This window comes from Ranitomeya imitator, chromosome 8, assembly GCF_032444005.1.
Source record: "Ranitomeya imitator isolate aRanImi1 chromosome 8, aRanImi1.pri, whole genome shotgun sequence".
Classification (NCBI taxonomy): domain Eukaryota; kingdom Metazoa; phylum Chordata; class Amphibia; order Anura; family Dendrobatidae; genus Ranitomeya; species Ranitomeya imitator.
Window position 1 is genome coordinate 72,924,175 of NC_091289.1, and position 13,840 is coordinate 72,938,014.

Genomic DNA, 13,840 nt, shown 5'->3' on the forward strand with positions numbered 1-13,840 from the left:
TAAAAGTAGAAATTATTCACAACCATAACTGCATATCTTGCGCTGCTAAGGCCTCTTTCACACTTCTGTTTTTCTCCTTCGCCTCATTGGGGGACACAGACCATGGGTGTATGCTGCTGCCAATAGGAGGCTGACACTAAGTGATACAAAAAAAGTTAGCTCCTCCCCTGCAGTATACACCCTCCTGCTGGCTCTCAGCTAACCAGTTCTTGCTTAGTGTCTGTAGGAGGCACTTGGGTCTGGTTTACACCCCATCGTTTTTATTTTATTTTTTACTTTTCTGTAAATTTTTATTTTTTAATTAACGGAGTGAAGGGGGCGATGGATCCTTTCAAGGTTCCGATCTCCCCCGAACCATCAACAGGCGAGAACGCGGAGTGTCGCCTCCCCGTACCCTCTCCTGCGACGTGGGAAGCAATGCCTGAGCTCACTTCAGGGGCGACGGTTCCTTCGGGTCCCAATCTCCCCACACCAGCAACGGGCGACCACATGGAGTGTCGCCTCTATGTATCCGCTCCTGGAACCAGGCCTAATGCCGGACAACTGGCCCTGTCCACCCGGGGGCACTGTTAAAGCGGATGGCACAAGGAGGTGGACTGTTCCCCTCCACCTCCCTAAAAAAGGGATGATCTATTGAGGGTTATCGCTTTATCTAGAGTATTCTCAAAAATATAGAAATAGGGAAGCTACATCCAAAATCATTAGAACAAAAAAAAAAAAAAAAAGTTAGGGTTTTTTGTTCTAATGATTTTGGTTAGCGCTTTATCACTGCACCGTCCACGCTGCAATACCTGGCCTGCAGCAGAACAGCACAGTCATCCGCGGCGGGTCCATGCTGGGACGCGCACCAATTGTGGGTGAATCCAGTCAGCGATGGGCCCCTGCAGTGGGATATTAACATGCTGACAGGCAGCCGCAGCTTCCCGGTGGCCCACCTCCCTAAGGTAACACTGCGGCCAGCTGCAAAAATTTAGCCCCCGGCTTCGGCCGATGTGTAGGCCACATCCCGGAAGTCGCGTCCGCACGATGGCACGCTAAGGCGGCTCCGCCCATCTTTTCTGAAGTTTTCTGTCTGGCATGGGAGCGTTCGCTTTTCTTGGCCCACTGCCCCTCTATTCTACCCCTGGTATTAATCCCGCCGGCTGCAGAAATTTAGGCACCGGCTTGGGCCTATTCATGGACGTCACGTGGCTCCGCCCACATCGCATCTGTAACTCTGCCCCCGAAATGGCTCCTCTCACTCTCTGCGAGAGGTAATCACCTCTGCATCTACCGGTGGCCATCTTGGTCCGGCCGGCAGGAGCGATGGTTTTTTTTGCATTAAAGGGGCACAACGACTTTGCAGCCGGGTAAGGAAGTACTGCTCTTCCCTCCTGTACTTACATGAATGACCCGTATTATTCCCAGAACTTAATGGAGGCACATGACCAGTATTCCCTGGTCTTAAAGGCACATGACCAGTATTCCCTGGTTTTAAAGGCACATGACCAGCATTTCCTGGTCTTAAAGGCATTTGGCTAGCATTCCCTTGTCTTAAAGGCACATGACCCGTCTGAAGCTGGTCTCCCTAAATGAACTCAGGAACCCTCCGCCGTCGATCCCAGCTTATACCAAAGTACCATAGTTCCCCTGAGGGGGCTTCATCACTGCCACATCCCATGGCTTCTCTGATCAAGAGATTGAAGCCCTAAGTGAACACTCTGTGGCTCGGAGTGGTCGCAGGACCGATATATATGGTTCCCCTCCTACATGGGAGCCGTCGGCTAGCAGGGGCCGCAAGTATTCTAGAAACGTACAGGCATCTAAAAAATGGAAGCTTCATTTCCTGATCTCCCTCACCAATGATTTCCTGAGAACAAGACTCTGATATGGATCGGATACTGCCTTGGATCTGGACTCACCAGAACTTCAGAAAAGGATGGATTTGCCTCTTTATATCATCAACCAATCTCTGTTGATTGATGAGGGCTACGGTTCTACTCTAGATCACGCCGTGTCCCTCATAAGGAGACTAAACTCCCTTGCAGAGCATTTGTCATTCACCCGGACAGAGAGCGTCCGGATAAGCGATCCACTGGACAGAAGCCTCTGCAAGCGCGGTATCCTTTTTCAGCCAATATGCAAACACGTGGAGTTTCCCCTCCACGTATACCCCCCTACGACGTTGGATGCCTGGTCTGATTCTTAGAGGCAACGTGTCCTTTTAAAGGGCACCGATCTCCCCACACCATCAATAGACGAGCACATGGAGTGTCGCCTCCATGTATACTCTTCTGCAGCCATGCCTAACACCGGAACCAGCCCTGTCCACCCGGTGACCTGAACTCTGTGGATGTACGGTGGCACCCTTTTTTGGCATCCAAGTACCCCCCTCTGCAGCTCCACTATTTAGCAGATGATGCAAGAAGGCAGACCATCCCTCTCCACTTCCCTGGTGGATCGAGGGTGGTGGATCGAGGGTTCATAAATTTAACTGCACTGTCAAAAGAGAGCGGAGGTAGCAAGAAACAGCTTTTCCTGACCTTCTGGATGCAGCCGCGCATTCTGCCACTTGGCAGATTAACTGGGTTGAGCCTCCTGTGGTTTGTCTACCAGTATTCCTGCCCGATGGGTCATCAACTAAAATTACAACGGACTGTCAGATAGCAAATCTGGTTCGGTTTGTCTTGCAGCCACGGATTGAGTGCTCTACCCTTCCTTAGCCACTGCATGGGTTGCTCGAGCAGTGGTCTCCTGGTCGGAGACCTTAACTACTTTGAGTCACATCAGTAACCTTTTCCTGAAGACAGTACAGTTGGTCTATCAAAATTTCTGGAGCGGGAGACTAGCTGGTTCACGCCTCTCGGATGCAGCTAGTTGCGCGACGCTGTCAGCAGCAAATGCCATTACACCCAGAAGGACATTATAGCTCAGAGTATGGAAGCGTACTCTTCGTTCAAAAAGCCTCTGACATCACTCCCTAGGATCGCATGTTTCCTATAGACCCAACCAGCAGTGGAAGAATTTTCCAGGACTGTCTAGATCTAAGGGATCTTGGTTCCAAAAAGGGGGACCGAAAAATAAGACTGATCCTGGATCTCAAACTTTTACCAAGCTGGACATTGTCCTCCTTCTTCAGATGGAGTTCCTCCACTCAGCCATTACTTCAATGGAAAAAGGGTGGATTTTCTGGCATCCACCAAAATTCGGGATGCTTACCTTCACATTCCAATTTTCCCCTCTTCAAAAACTTCTTCACTTTTCCATTCGCAAGCAACATTTTCAAGTCATGACCTTGTCCTTCGGCCTTGCTACTGCACCCTGAGTGTTCTCAAGGGTCATGGCGGCTGTCATGTTCCTCTTGCACCCTAGCGGCCTGGTCGTCCTGCCCTATCCGATCGACTTTCTAGCCGCTCTTCCAGGGCTATGCTGAGTCATCTATATCAATTGCTATCCCTCTCTCTCCTGGGTTGGCAGCTTCATCTAGACAGGTTTTTCCTCTTTTCCAGCCCAGCAGATATCCTTTTTAAGGATGATCCTGGACACTTCCAGAGGGTTGATATTTCTCCCTTGAGACAAGGCCCTGGCCCTTCAACTCAGAACTCATTTACTTGATCACTCATTCCATTCGATTTGCTGGGAGAGTCATGAGGAAAAAAGGTGACAGCAATGGAAGCTGTTTCCTTCGCTCAGTTCGTTTTCTGTAGGTCAAACAAGCTTTCAGAGGATAGTTTCTGAGCTTCTTCCTCATCCAGGGGAGTTCCTTCCGGTTCAGTGATTTAGTGACTGCCGATGCCAGCCTTCTTCTCCCGATCTTTGTTCTGGGGATCTGAATGATACGGCTAGTCCTACAGCAGGTCCTCTGCCTTCTGGCGGGTCACCCCATCCAAATTCCCCCTACATCCGAGAGTCGTTTCGAAGCAAGAAGGCCCCCAGTGGTCCTGGGAGATCCGCACGGACCACGTTGGGTTTTTTTGTTTGCGGAGCTAGTACTTTTTCCGACTTAGTCCCTATTTGCAGTTTCGTTGCAATTTCTCGCAGGGAGTTTTCACATGTGGTCCTTCCCTTTCACATACCACTAGATCTTTGGGACCTTAAAGGGAACCTGTCACCCCTCCCCTCAGGTGTTTTTAACTGAAGGAGCCACCTTGTGCTGCACTAATGCTGCATTCTGTCAAGGTGGCTTTTAGTTGGTGTCCCTGCCAACGCTGAAATCGTTTTTATAATTTGTCCCTCATACCTCTATTTTGTCAGAGGGGCATGTCTTTCCCCCCCTCTCCCCCCCCCCCGACACAAACTCCTCCCAGCCATCACTCAGGACCTCTGGGCACCGCCTCCATTTCCTTCATGAACATCCCTGGCGCCTGCGCTGTAAGTTCGAAGGGCAGCGCAAACTGCGCATGCCCGAAAAAAAAAGAAAGAAAAAAAAAAAAAAAAAGGTCCTGGGAGTCTTGCAGTAGACTCCTTTTTTTGATCCGGACAGACTTTACGATCAGGGAAGGTTATTGTTACCATGGTGGTATTGTATTCCTAATGTTACAAGGGCATCGTTCTTCCCTCATCTTTCAGCATCAGTCCAAAAAATGGGAGTGATGGGTTCTCCATATTCTGGATGAAGTGTGTACTGAGTAGGTACGTATCGTGCATGGCGTCCATCCGAGGGTTGGACACCTTATTTGGGCTTCCTGACGGTTACAGGAAGGGTTAAGCCATTTCATCGGCCATGTTAGCCTGGTGCATTCGTTACACCATCCAAGAGTCCTTCCAGGTTAGACGTCAGCCTAACTCCACTCCATGCTGTCGATCGGGGTTTTGGCACCAGGCGTCGGTAAAGCACGCCTGAAAGCTTGTGGGTTCGTCCAGTCTGCACGTAGTCTTGAAGCACTAGAATTCCCAGACTTCTGCAGATGTGAGACTGGGCAGGCGGACTCTGCATGCTGCGGTGGCGCTCTTGTAAGTAGCGGTTACACAGGGCCTGATCTGATGTTGAATCCACCCAGGGACTGCTTTGGGACATCCCACGGTCTGTGTCCCCCCCAATGAGGCGAAGGAGAAATAGGGATTTGTTACTCACCGTAAAATCCTTTCCTCCGAGCCATTCATTGGGGGACACCGCTCCCACCCGGTTATTAGCTTCTGCTTGTCTTATAGTTTGACATGCTATACTCTCATATATAATGCTATACTTGATGTTATTGATCTCCTACTGCTTTTGCACCGAACTGGTTAGCTGAGAGCCAGCAGGAAGGTATATGCTGCAGGGGAGGAGCTAACTTTTCTTGTATCACTTAGTGTCAGCCTCCTATTGGCAGCAGCATACACCCCACGGTCTGTGTCCCCCAATGAATGGCTCGGAGAAAAGGATTTTACGGTGAGTACACAAAAATCCCTATTTTACAATCAGTCACAATCCGTCAAAATGTTGAAAAGACGGATCCTGTGCAGATTGTAAAAATAAAGTGTGCACTGGGTCTGTTTTTTTGACGGACCCGTTGAGGCAGGTGCCAGAATTGGCTATGTGCACTCGTTGTGTATGCGTCTTCGCCATGTTTTTCCGCTGCGAAAACGCATACGCAACACAACCCATGTTAAAAATAATGAAAAAAAAAAAGGAAGAAATCGTGATGCCTTGCAAAATGACCTGATGACGTAGCGGTCTCTCGAGATTGCTACGTCATCATGGGTCATTGTCTCGCAAGGCATTACTGGGAACGGGAGCTGCCGGGAGCATCGCGAACATCGGGAAGGCTACGGGGCATGCCGGAAGGTGAGAATATCAGGATTTTTATTATTTTTTTAATTATTTTTAGCATTATATCTTTTTACTATTGATGCGCCATGGGCAGCATCAATAGTAACAAGAGAGAGCATTTCCCTGACGGGAAGTTCTTCCAGGCATGCTTAGTTTCAAAAGACGGAACCCATCGCTGGATTCCTGCTTTTGACAGTCAGCGACGTATCCTGCGTCCATAGGCTTCCATTATAGCCAACGACGGACATGTCAGGATCCATCGCTGAGCGATTTTCCGACATGCAGAAAAAACGTTTGTGTGTGTTGTCTCTTCCCGACGAACAGCAATTTTACGACGGATCCAGCGCACGACTGATGAAACGGATTGCCATCCGTCACAATCCGTCGCTAATACAAGTCTATGAAAAAAAAACGGATCCAGCAGAAACATTTGCTGGATTTGTTTTTTTTTTCACAAACAGACGCATTGTGACAGAAAAAGAAAGATGGAAGTGTGAAAAAGGCCTAATTAAGCAAATTCTATGTATTTAGAACAGTCATGTTGCACTGCCCCAAATGGGGTCAACAAAATATAAACAAGCCACAAACTACTGGAAAAGTGTATATGTTGAGGAGGTGCAAGCACAGTTCAGTATGAATACATGTGTTCAGGAGAGTGAATACATATGTGATGAGCTCCGGCATTACTGCCTCTTCTATAGTCTATATGTATTCAGGGGCACCTAGCATTCATTCGTACCCATATTTTAAGAAAATAGTCTGGGCTTTCTGTTGCTGCATAGCTTATACATAAGTAAATGATTCACTTCCCAAATACATGCAGCTCTTGAATGCCTTTTTTTTTTTTTTTTAAAGAATGTTTTCAATTTGGATGTTCATATGTGTGTGTGTGTATATGTATGTATGTATGTATGTATGTATATATATATATATATATATATATATATATATATATATATATTGTACATACGTGTATGTGTGTGTGTATATGTTATATATTTTGTATGTATGTGTGTATATGTGGTTCAAATTCCGCGCCAATTCGCGGGCGGACTGCGACTGTCGCTGATTGTTCGCGGCCGGGCGTGACCAATCAGTGAAGCCAGGGCCGGCTCCAGGTTTTTGAGGGCCCCGGGCTAAATAGTCTCAGTGGGCCCTCCTCTTTAACACATACCACGATTCATGATGCACAGATACAGCAGAGAAATATAGCACAGCCCACGTATTATATAACACAGCCCACGTATTATATAACACAGCCCACGCAGTGTATTGCTCAGCCACGCAGTGTATTGCCCAGCCACGCAGTGTATTGCCCAGCCACGCAGTGTATTGCCCAGCCACGCAGTGTATTGCCCAGCCACGCAGTGTATTGCCCAGCCACGCAGTGTATTGCCCAGCCACGCAGTGTATTGCCCAGCCACGCAGTGTATTGCCCAGCCACGCAGTGTATTGCCCAGCCACGCAGTGTATTGCCCAGCCACGCAGTGTATTGCCCAGCCACGCAGTACAGTATATAGCACAGCCCACGCAGCATCTAACACAGCCCACGTAGTATATAACAATGTGGGCACCATATCCCTGTTAAACCAGCCCAGGCGTTTACCGATGCTCCTTAAGACGCTCCGGTCACAAGAGTGCATCGCGGTCTCGCGAGATGATGACGTAGTGGTCTCGCGAGACCGCAATGCATGGTTACGGTCACCGGAGCGTCGCGAGGAGCGGGAAAGGCCTGGGCTGGATCCAGGGGGCCGACTGAGGGTGAGTATATAATGATTTTGTATTTTTTTTTATTTTTAACATTAGATCTTTTTACTATTGATGCTGGATAGTCAGCATCAATAGTAAAAAGTTGGTCACACAGGGTTAGTAGCAGCGTTAACGGAGTGCGTTGCACCGCGGCATAACGCGGTCCGTTAACGCTGCCATTAACCCTGTGTGAGCGCTGACTGCAGGGGAGCAGGCCGTTTTGCCATGACCAATCAGCGACTTGGGATTTCCGTGACAGACAGACGGAAGTGATCCTTAGACAGTTGTATAGTAGATATATATATATATGTATGTATGTGTAAATGTCTGTGTACAGATACAGTACAGAGCAAAAGTTTGGACACACCTTCTCATTGAAAGATTTTTCTCTGACGCCCATGACGACACCACGGAGAGAGGGGATCCGCCCACCAAAGACAGGAAACCTACAGATAAAAAGACGGTACCTCTCTCCTGCATCAGTTGGTTTCCTGTCCTTGATGGGGGACCTACAGAAGCCTTACCTACAGAGGCGAATATAGTCGTGGGAATCCGGGGCCAATCAGTCCGATTCAGGCAGCGGGGGTCCCCCTGCCTCGGCTGGTGTGGTGACCCGAGGCACCACCGCTGGTGCTAGTGGGCCTCTAGGGTGCGCGAGGAGAAGTGCCAAGGAGAGTCGCGGCCACCTCTCCAGGTAAGAAGCAGCGGCATCCGAGGGGGGTCCCTCTGTGGATGGGGGGTTAGCACACTGCTTCCCCCAAGCGTCAGTCTGTCAGTTAAAGCCCGGGGGTTCCGGGAGCCAGCGTATACGCGCGATGATGCACGGCGCCATCTTGCTTTGTCTGCGAACGCGCGGGATCAGAAATGCGATTTCGTGCTCTGCAGGCTTAAGTACGGCACTGCGCATGCGCGACCTCGAACGATGCGGGCGGCGTTCACTGCGCATGCGGGCGCCATTCACTGCGCATGCGGGAATAAAAAAGTGTGGGCGGGAACCACCTCTACTAAAGGGAAGCATACCTTAGTTCAGCGCTTCTCATGGAGCTTGACCAGCGTTCCCTGGCCATGAACGACCTGGAACAGGCAACACCCCTATCCAGATCATCACCGCAGCAGCAGAAGCGACGGCCGCAGAGGACACCAGGATGCTGCCGGTAAAGGATGCTCGGGATCTCTTCATAGCAAGGAGCCCAGTACAGCGTCCGGCACAAGGGATAAACTGATGACAGACGTAGATCATCCCCAACCGGTATTTATGGGTCCATAAGGTGGTAAGTGATATCCGTGAAAGCCAGTGATAGTAATGATATATATATTTGTCTCTTCTTACTATAGGGGAAGAAAAGTTCAGGCAAGAAAGTATGTGCCCTCTGTAGAAAGGATCTTCCCTCTACTTGGGAGAAGAGGCTTTGTAGCGCATGCATACAACAGACAGTGTCCGAAGGGCTTCCCGGGTTTGCAGCAGACCTCAAAACCCTGATAAAAAAATCAGGTGGAAGATACTTTTATATCCCTAAAGGGGGGTAAAAAGCGAAGAAAGACTAGGCGCAGATCTCCAACTCCTGAGTCCAGTGATACGGATAGCAAAGAGGTGGATTCGGATACATCTAATTCTTCTTCATCATCATCTTCCTCTGGGGGGCGTAACTGTTTTCCCCTAGAAGAGACAGACAGCCTTGTTAAAGTAGTTAGGAGCACTATGGGGCTATCGGACCCTCACCCCAAAAGATCGGTACAGGACATTGTTTGGGTGTCTCGAACAAAAAAAAGAGGAAGGCCTTTCCTCTTAACGAGAGAATTTTGGCATTGATTAAAAAGGAGTGGAAAAAGCCTATAAGAAAGGCGTTACTTACGCTAAGAAGAAAATACCTATTTGATGACGAATCTTGCTCCTTCTGGGAAAAAGCCCCTAAACTAGATGTTGCCATCGCTAAGGCATCTAAAAAAATATGCCCTTCCATTCGAGGACATGGGGGTCCTGAAAGATCCCATGGACAAAGAGGCCGATGCTTTCCTCAAAAGTTCATGGGAGGCAGCTGGGGGAGGGTTAAAACCGGCGGTTGCCGCCGCCGCTTGCACATCCCGTTCCCTAATGGTATGGTTAGACCAATTAGAAGTCCAGCTTAAAAACAAGTCATCGCGGGACTCAATATTAAACACCTTACCGGTAATGCGAGGAGCGGCCGCTTTCTTAGCAGATGCCTCCGCTGATTCTATCAGACTGTCTGCTAGGTCAGCAGCTTTTTCAAACGCGGCTAGGCGAGCTCTTTGGCTTAAATGCTGGCCAGGGGATCTCCAAACAAAATCTAAGTTAAGTACAAGCCCCTGTGAAGGAGAATTCTTATTCGGACCCACTTTAGACGACATCTTAGAGAAGGCAGGGGATAAAAAGAAATCATTCCCCTCCCTCGCCTTCCCTTCCTACAGGAGGCCCTTTCGGAGCAAGAGGTTCTTCTGAAGGAAGCCTGGGAAAAATTTAAGAAAAGATGAGAAAAACAAGAACAAATAGTTTTTGTTCAATAAGAGCCCCACTGACAACAAAAAACCCACCCAATGAATGTTTGCCCCAGGTGGGGGGGGGAGACTGTCCCTCTTTCTCTCAGCCTGGGAGAAAATTACCAACAGTCCATGGATTTTGGACATAATAGTCGGGACTAATGTTAGGATTTCACAAACTTCCTTGCCCCTCCTTCATGATAACGTCCCTGAGATAATCAGAAGAAGAACTAGCGTTAGAGCAAGAAATCCTGGGTTAGTCGACAAAGGGGTTCTCCTGGAAGTTTCCCCCTCCCCCCCCCCCCCCCCCCAAGAAAGAGGGAAAGTATATTATTCCACTCTGTTCCTGAGGAAAAAACAGGATGGGTCCTACAGGACAATTATAAACTTGAAAAGCCTAAACAAATATCTGAGTGTTCAGCCGTTCAAAATAAAGAAAATAAAAACATCAATAAAAATACAGTTTCCACTTTGTTTTATGGCAGTCCTGGACCTGAAAGACACTTACTATCACGTCCCTATCCACAAAGACCACCAAAAATTCCTCAGGATAGCCGTCTTCATCAGAGGGGTGACATGTCATTTCCAATTTTCAGCGCTTCCCTTCGGACTAGCCATAGCTCCGCGAGTCTTTACCAAACTAGTTGCACAGGTAATGGCCCACCTGAGGGAACACGACACCCTGATAGTGCCGTACCTCGACGACTTCCTGGTAATAGGCAAATGTCCCCAACATTGCGAGAGTCAGCTAGAAAGGATCATGCGCTCATTAAAAAGCCTGGGCTGGTTAGTGAACTTAACAAAATCCAGACTGTTACCGTGCCAAACACAGGAATATCTGGGTCTTACTTTGGACTCTGTAAAGCAGGAATGTCGCCTTCCATTAGAAAAAGTGCGAAAGATGGTGGGCCTAGTATCCAGAATGAGGGATTCTCCCTCCATAACTCTCCGTCAAGCTATGTCCTTCTTGAGATCCATGACGGCTTGCATCCCTTCAGTCCAATGGGCTCCGCTTCATTCGAGGGACCTTCAGTGGAAAATTTTGTCAGAAGTCTCTCTAGAAGGGAATTTAGAAGGTCGGTTCGATTTATCTCCAAACACAATTCTCTCACTAGATTGGTGGATGTCACAAAAACAATCTTTCTCAAGGAGTCCCCTGGGTAACCCCGGACTCAAATAGTAACTACAGATGCGAGCCCCAGTGGGTAGGGGGCACATCTGAACGACCTAATAGCTCAAGGGTCTTGGCCGCCGAGCCTGGAGAACGTATCTTCCAACGTGAAGGAACTCCTGGCAGTCAAGTTTGCACTCTGAGTTCCTAGATACCCTTCACTCCAACCATGTCAGAGTTGTGTCAGACAACAGAGTAGTGGTGGTAGCATACCCGAGTCATCGGGGGGGTACCCACTCTGAGTCTGATGGGGGTAACCAAATCAATCTTCCACATAGCCGAAGCGAATTTTCAGTCTGTCAGGCCTTCATATAAAGGGGTAGACAATTACAGATCGGATTTTCTAAGTCGCTCCCGTCTAAAACAAGGGGAATGGGAATTGAACCAAGCGGTGTTCATCCAGAACTCACAAAGGTGGGGGGTACTGAACATAGACCTCTTCGCTAACAACCTAAACAAAAAGGTAGACACCTTTTGCTCCATAACACCAATAGGGAGCCCCTTATCACTAGATGCATTTCTGATTCCTTGGCACCATCAACTAGCATATGCCTTTCCCCCAATTTCTCTAATTCCAGCAGTTCTGAGGAAGATTCAAGAGGACAGAGCTCATGTAATTTTAATAGCTCCGTTCTGGCCGAAGAGGGCATGGTTTGAGGATGTCTATCTCTAATCCATGGGGTTTGCACTTGACAGCCTGGCATTTGAGAGGGAGCTATTAGAAAATAGGGGGTTTTCTCCGGGGCTGGTATCTACCCTTCTACAAAGTAGGAAACCAATTACGACCAGACAGTATGGGAAAATATGGAAAAAATTCCTATCATCCTCAGGCACTAAAATAGGTTAGGGAGTCCCTCTTAATGCCATACTAGGATTCTTACAAAAAGGGTTAGAAATTGGTCTGGCCACAAGTACCCTAAAAGTCCATGTGTCAGCATTGGGGGCTCTATTCAACTACGATTTGGCAGGAAATCAGTGGGTTTCAAGGTTCATCAGAGCAGCCGGGAGATCGAGACCTCTTCCTGTGCGAAACACACCTCAGTGGGATTTAAATTTAGTCCTGAAAGCCCTTACTAAACCACCATTTGAACCATTGGCTGATGCCCCATTAAAAAATGTTATCCCTCAAAACATCTTTGTTGGTCGTTCTTACTTCTGCACGTAGAGTCAGTGACATACAGGCTCTATCCGCTAATCCCCCCCTTTTTTACTCAATTCCTGGATGATAGGGTTGTTCTTAAAACAGACCCATCCTACCTCCCAAAAGTAGCATCCCGATTTCATAGGACACGAGAGATCTCTCCCCTCCTTTTGCCCTAACCCCAAAAACAAGGAGGAAGAGTCCTTACATACATTGGATGTTAGGAGATACCTGATGCATTACATAGAAGCCACCAGAGAGAGTACGGAGGATGGCTCTTTTTGTATGCTTTCAGGGTCCCCGGAAGGGTACGAAAGCCTCCAAGGGCACTCTGGCAAGATGGATCATGGACGCCATCAGCCTGTCATACTCATCTAGTGGGGTACCCGTCCCGGGAAATATCAAAGAGCACTCAATGAGAGCAGTAGCAACCTCTTGGATGGAGAAGGCCGGAGCTTCAATCGATCAGTTATGTAGAGCTGCTACCTGGCCTTCACCATCTACATTCTATAAGCACTATAGATTGGACCTGATCTCCTCCCTCTTTCCCTCTTCGGACCTTACCTTCGGTAAAAGGGTTCTGGAAGCGGTGGTCCCTTCCTAAATGTACAATCTCTGCAATTCCCTCCGTGGTGCCGTCATGGGCGTCAGAGAAAAATATAGTTCTTACCGTTAACTGTATTTCTCTGAGCCCATGACGACACCCGTACATTCCCTCCCTTCACATATGGGTGTGCACATTAATATAATATCTAAGCTAAATACCTAAATAGCCACGCGGTATCTTCATTAAGACTTCAAGTAATGATAAACTTAGATTCTATTCTTTAAGCTCCCATCTTGCTCTAGTAAACAACTGATGAGGGATAGAGGTACCACCTTTTTATCTGTAGGTTTCCTGTCCTTGGTGGGCGGATCCCCTCTCTCCGTGGTGCCATCATGGGCTCAGAGAAATACTGTTATCGGTAAGAACTATATTTTTCTGTATTTTCATGACTATGAAAATTGTACATTCACACTGAAGGCATCAAAACTATGAATTAACACATGTGGAATTACAGGTCCTTCTCAAAAAATTAGCATATAGTGTTAAATTTCATTATTTACCATAATGTAATGATTACAATTAAACTTTCATATATTATAGATTCATTATCCACCAACTGAAATTTGTCACGTCTTTTATTGTTTTAATACTGATGATTTTGGCATACAACTCCTGATAACCCAAAAAACCTGTCTCAATAAATTAGCATATCAAGAAAAGGTTCTCTAAACGACCTATTACCCTAATCTTCTGAATCAACTAATTAACTCTAAACACATGCAAAAGATACCTGAGGCTTTTATAAACTCCCTGCCTGGTTCATTACTCAAAACCCCCATCATGGGTAAGACTAGCGACCTGACAGATGTCAAGAAGGCCATCATTGACACCCTCAAGCAAGAGGGGTAAGACCCAGAAAGAAATTTCTCAACAAATAGGCTGTTCCCAGAGTGCTGTATCAAGGCACCTCAATGGTAAGTCTGTTGGAAGGAAACAATGTGGCAG

General features: G+C 47.7%; 1 protein-coding gene across 2 annotated transcripts in view; it reads left to right on the top strand.

Annotated features, from left to right (window-relative positions):
* Nucleotides 1–13,840, top strand: part of UBN2 (ubinuclein 2) — a 155,246-nt gene that overhangs the window by 47,713 nt on the left and 93,693 nt on the right. The gene's annotated exons all lie outside the window — the stretch shown is intronic.